This window comes from Polistes fuscatus, unplaced genomic scaffold (assembly GCF_010416935.1).
Source record: "Polistes fuscatus isolate 324 unplaced genomic scaffold, CU_Pfus_HIC Scaffold33, whole genome shotgun sequence".
In the NCBI taxonomy this organism is placed as follows: Eukaryota; Metazoa; Arthropoda; class Insecta; order Hymenoptera; family Vespidae; genus Polistes; species Polistes fuscatus.
Genome location: NW_025113111.1, coordinates 288,089 through 294,529, shown reverse-complemented (window position 1 = coordinate 294,529; position 6,441 = coordinate 288,089).

The window sequence follows — 6,441 nt, the reverse complement described above, 5'->3', positions numbered from 1 at the left end:
CCACCGGTAAACATTCAACGTTACGCCGACCAATCTATGTCTTACGCACAAGCCGTAAATAAAAATATACAAATATCAGATACTTCAAATCCGCAGCATTCAAATAACGTAAACAATAATAACGGCTCAAGTCTTACAGATTCTATAAGTAGACTAGAAAAACTCATCGAAAAACAAAGTGAACTAATAAATAAACAAATCGAACAATCAAACAATCTCATTTCATTATTAACGGTAATAGTAAGTAAGCTGTCGTGTACTAATAAATAATGAAGACATTACGCATTGCTCTTTGGAACGCTAATGGCCTAATGAAACGTAAATTGGAGCTGGAAGCATTTTTAAAATTATATGACATACAAATTATATTAATATCGGAGACACACTTTACGGTTAAAAATTATTTTAAAATCTTCGGTTATAAGATGTACTCCACGAATCATCCAAGTGGAAGGGCACATGGTGGTACTGCGATTCTAGTTAAATCTAACATAAGACATTACGAGCTTGCGCCATATAAACAAGATCATCTTCAGGCAACAAGTGTCATGATATATGACTGGCATTGCCCAATAGCTTTCTCGGCAGTGTACAGTCCTCCTAGACATACTATCAAAAAAGAAGATTTTGATAATTTCTTCGAAAGTCTAGGCTCTAGATTCTTAGCCGGAGGTGACTTTAATGCCAAACATAACATCTGGGGTAGTAGAATTATAACACCAAGAGGTAAAGCACTCTCAAAAAGTATCGAAACTAATAGATTATGTTGCATTAGTTCAGGTGAGCCTACCTACTGGCCAACTGATGTAAATAAAATCCCTGACTTGCTTGATTTTTTATCGCTAAAAATCTATCTCCTCGATATATACAGGTCTGCTCTTCATTTGACCTTTCTTCCGATCACACTCCAATCATAGCAACAATAAATACAACTATTATCGACAAAAAGCCACCAATCTCCTTATACAATAGACTAACAAATTGGGATTTCTTCCGCGAAACATTCAATAATACTGTTGATACCACTTTACCATTGAAAACAACTGATGATGTGGACCATGCAGTAAACCATTTAACGCACAATAATAAATGCAGTTCGAGCCTCTACACCTTCTCTGGAGTATATTTCTGGTCATGACTATCCTGCATATATTTTAAATAAAATTGTAGAAAAACGTAAGTTGCGTAGAAATTGGCACAATAGTAGATCTCCTGAGGACAAACGTAAACTTAATAAAGCTACCAAAGTGTTAAAAAAAATACTGCAGAACTTTAAAAATGAAGGTCTTCAAAGTTACCTTCAGAACTTAACTCCTACTGCAGACTCTAACTATTCACTCTGGAAAGCAACAAGGCGTTTTACTCGTCCAATTCAAGACATTCCACCTATCCGTCAGTCCCAGGGTGAATGGGCAAGAAAACCAATAGATAAAGCCAATCTCTTCGCCTCCTACCTGGCAGATGTATTCAAACCATCTTCACCTTCAGTACCTGCAGAAGATGAAGACGTCTGGACATTTATGCACTCACCTTTCCAATTATCTCCACAAATAAACCGTTTACCTCAATGGAAGTCAAAGCAACAATTGCATCACACGTTAATCCGAAAAAAGCACCTGGCCTCGACTTAATCAACGGAAAGATGATCAAAGAATTACCAAAAAAAGGAATAGCGTATATTACCTCACTATTCAACGCCATTTTACGCCTAGGCTACTATCCTACTTCATGGAAAGTAGCAGTGATTACACTCATTCACAAGCCAGGTAAACCACCTCACGACGTTACGTCATACCGACCAATCAGTCTCTTATCCTCTTTATCTAAGCTATTTGAAAAAATGTTCACTAATCGCCTACTAAATGTCTTGGATGTCCCTACTCTTCCCGACCATCAGTTCGGGTTTCGGAAATACCATTCAACAATTGAACAGGTCCATAGAATAACTCGTCAACTATCGCAAGATCTTGAAAAGAAAAAATACTGCTCCGCAGTATTCCTGGACATAAGGCAAGCTTTCGACAAAGTCTGGCACACCGGACTACTTTATAAACTTAAGAAAATATTTCCATATCCTTTTTTCCTGATCCTTAAATCCTACCTTACAGATAGAAAATTCATGGTTAAATATCAAAACCAATTCACTTCAGCTTATCCAATCTTGTCCGGTGTTCCACAAGGCAGCGTACTTGGGCCCATACTGTACACAATTTACACGGCAGATCTACCTACCTCGGAAGGGATAACTACTGCTACATTTGCAGACGATACAGCTCTGCTAGCATCTGAGAGTGATCCACGAAACGCGACTGATATTCTCCAACGTCATCTGCACTTACTAGAAAAATGGTGTCAGAAATGGCGAATCAATATCAACGAAAGTAAATCAGCTCATATAACCTTCACATTGCGCAGAGGCACGTGTCCCCCTGTGGTCATTAATGGGGTAAATATTCCTGTTAGAGACTCGATCAAATATTTAGGTATTATCCTAGACAAAAGGCTGACATGGAAGCAACATATACAAACCAAAGTAAAACACCTCAAAGAACGAGTAAGAAAAATTTATTGGCTGTTTGGTAGATCGTCTAAGTTAGATTTGGAAAAAAAGCTCGCTATCTATAAAGCTATTCTAAAACCCATATGGACTTACGGAATCCAACTATGGGGAACTGCGAGTAACTCCAATATAGAGATTTTACAGAGGTTCCAATCAAAAACTCTACGAAACATCTGCAATGCCCCATGGTACGTTACAAACGAAAGAATTCATCAAGATTTAAGAATATCTACAATAAAAGAAGAAATTGTTAGCTTCAGTGAACGCTACAACTCCCGTTTAGCCAAACATCCCAACCCTTTAGCAAAAAATTTACTGGAAACAAATGAACTAGTACGAAGACTAAAAAGGTTCTACCCTTCTGACCTTAAAACAAGATTTGAATGATTTAAAACATAGTAATATTATTTGAGTCTAATGTATTATATCACACTCACCATTGTAAATCTTATTTATTTACATTCATGTTATTACATCACGCCAGCCTAAAGTACTTATAATTCTCGTCGAGAATTGATTGTATGTTCTGTAATGAATAAAAAAAAAAAAAAAAAATTTTTAAAGAAAACTTACAAAGACTTTATCTTTACTATTGTAAGGATAAGAGAAATTCAGGAATGAACAAAAAAGCAGTATTTCCTGTCTCGAGTGAACGGAAAGAAACTTGAAACGTAGATGACGAAAACCGATTGCTATTAGAAGTGTACGTATAGATGTTTCGAGAATAGTTACAGACGATTTCCTTATAAGGAAAGTTAAAGAAAATGTTCTTTCTTTTGTCGTGTGTGATGGTGTGAGTATGAGTGCATGATAATGGATGTGTGTGCGCGGGTGCGTGCTTGTGGCGTACGTGACCAAAAGAAAGGACATCATACGATCAAATTCCATCCGTAAGGGTGCGAAGTGGGGATTCGAAAGAAAGGAAAAATTAAGAAAAAAGACGTTACAAGGAAATGATGAAAGATGTTGGAGGGGTATGACGCGTATATAATATGATATGTAACAAAAGGCGATTGCATGGTATAGTATTGTATTGATAAATTATAAAGAATGGGTTTTATACGACAAAAGATTCTGCTAAGAAAAAAGTACGAGTAACGAATAACAAAGAACTAAATACGATGTTGTAAAAGATAATTTTGTTAAGTTATAAGACGTTAAAAAAGCAACATAAAACGCGACGATAATTAATCAGTAAGTTGGACAATTATAGAAACTTACGAATTTAACCTATCCGATTATATCCTTAAATAAATATATATAGTAATATATATGTATCTATCCTTCCTTTTTTTCTTTAATTACTAAGAAAAGATAACTAAACATTATTAAAATATTAAACAAATAATTAATTTAAACCACAGTCAAATGATTTAATCAATAATTTTCTCAAACCTTATTAATAGCACTGTGATCTAACATTTGACCTTTCTTCAGTTATTATAAATTTTACAAGTACTAAAGATACTACTTTTCTGCAATCAAATGTTACTTTCACTAAAATCCGCTATTTTCTAAAAACAGAGGGTGTTTCTTTATTCTACAAAAAATACAACATTTTTCCAATTAAAAACTTTTCTCTTAACAAAATACAAATGTCTGTATACTATTGTTACGTCCTAGGGCGCTTTTTCTTTTTTTACCTGCTATGCTCGAGATTTTCCTCGCCGAAGGCTTAAATCAGGTAATCCAATATAATTTTATTACTTAAACTAAGGAAATGGTTGACAAATCAAACATTTCCCAGCTCGTGTCGTATCGTTCACAAATAAAAGGTACGCATTATTTTTTTTTTTTTTTTTTTTTTTTTATTCATTACAGAACATACAATCAATTCTCGACGAGAATTATAAGTACTTTAGGCTGGCGTGATGTAATAACATGAAATGTAAATAAATAAGATTTACACAATGGTGAGTGTAGATATAATACATTAGACTCAAATAATATTACTATGTTTTAAATCATTCAAATCTTGTTTTAAGGTCAGAAGGGTAGAACCTTTTTAGTCTTCGTACTAGTTCATTTGTTTCCAGTAAATTTTTTGCTAAAGGGTTGGGATGTTTGGCTAAACGGGAGTTGTAGCGTTCACTGACGCTAACAATTTCTTCTTTTATTGTAGATATTCTTAAATCTTGATGAATTCTTTCGTTTGTAACGTACCATGGGGCATTGCAGATGTTTCGTAGAGTTTTTGATTGGAACCTCTGTAAAATCTCTATATTGGAGTTACTCGCAGTTCCCCATAGTTGGATTCCGTAAGTCCATATGGGTTTTAGAATAGCTTTATAGATAGCGAGCTTTTTTTCCAAATCTAACTTAGACGATCTACCAAACAGCCAATAAATTTTTCTTACTCGTTCTTTGAGGTGTTTTACTTTGGTTTGTATATGTTGCTTCCATGTCAGCCTTTTGTCTAGGATAATACCTAAATATTTGATCGAGTCTCTAACAGGAATATTTACCCCATTAATGACCACAGGGGGACACGTGCCTCTGCGCAATGTGAAGGTTATATGAGCTGATTTACTTTCGTTGATATTGATTCGCCATTTCTGACACCATTTTTCTAGTAAGTGCAGATGACGTTGGAGAATATCAGTCGCGTTTCGTGGATCACTCTCAGATGCTAGCAGAGCTGTATCGTCTGCAAATGTAGCAGTAGTTATCCCTTCCGAGGTAGGTAGATCTGCCGTGTAAATTGTGTACAGTATGGGCCCAAGTACGCTGCCTGTGGAACACCGGACAAGATTGGATAAGCTGAAGTGAATTGGTTTTGATATTTAACCATGAATTTTCTATCTCTAAGGTAGGATTTAAGGATCAGGAAAAAAGGATATGGAAATATTTTCTTAAGTTTATAAAGTAGTCCGGTGTGCCAGACTTTGTCGAAAGCTTGCCTTATGTCCAGGAATACTGCGGAGCAGTATTTTTTCTTTTCAAGATCTTGCGATAGTTGACGAGTTATTCTATGGACCTGTTCAATTGTTGAATGGTATTTCCGAAACCCGAACTGATGGTCGGGAAGAGTAGGGACATCCAAGACATTTAGTAGGCGATTAGTGAACATTTTTTCAAATAGCTTAGATAAAGAGGATAAGAGACTGATTGGTCGGTATGACGTAACGTCGTGAGGTGGTTTACCTGGCTTGTGAATGAGTGTAATCACTGCTACTTTCCATGAAGTAGGATAGTAGCCTAGGCGTAAAATGGCGTTGAATAGTGAGGTAATATACGCTATTCCTTTTTTTGGTAATTCTTTGATCATCTTTCCGTTGATTAAGTCGAGGCCAGGTGCTTTTTTCGGATTAACGTGTGATGCAATTGTTGCTTTGACTTCCATTGAGGTAAACGGTTTTATTTGTGGAGATAATTGGAAAGGTGAGTGCATAAATGTCCAGACGTCTTCATCTTTGCAGGTACTGAAGGTGAAGATGGTTTGAATACATCTGCCAGATAGGAGGCGAAGAGATTGGCTTTATCTATTGGTTTTCTTGCCCATTCACCCTGGGACTGACGGATAGGTGGAATGTCTTGAATTGGACGAGTAAAACGCCTTGTTGCTTTCCAGAGTGAATAGTTAGAGTCTGCAGTAGGAGTTAAGTTCTGAAGGTAACTTTGAAGACCTTCATTTTTAAAGTTCTGCAGTATTTTTTTTAACACTTTGGTAGCTTTATTAAGTTTACGTTTGTCCTCAGGAGATCTACTATTGTGCCAATTTCTACGCAACTTACGTTTTTCTACAATTTTATTTAAAATATATGCAGGATAGTCATGACCAGAAATATACTCCAGAGAAGGTGTAGAGGCTCGAACTGCATTTATTATATTGTGCGTTAAATGGTTTACTGCGTGGTCCACATCATCAGTTGTTTTCAATG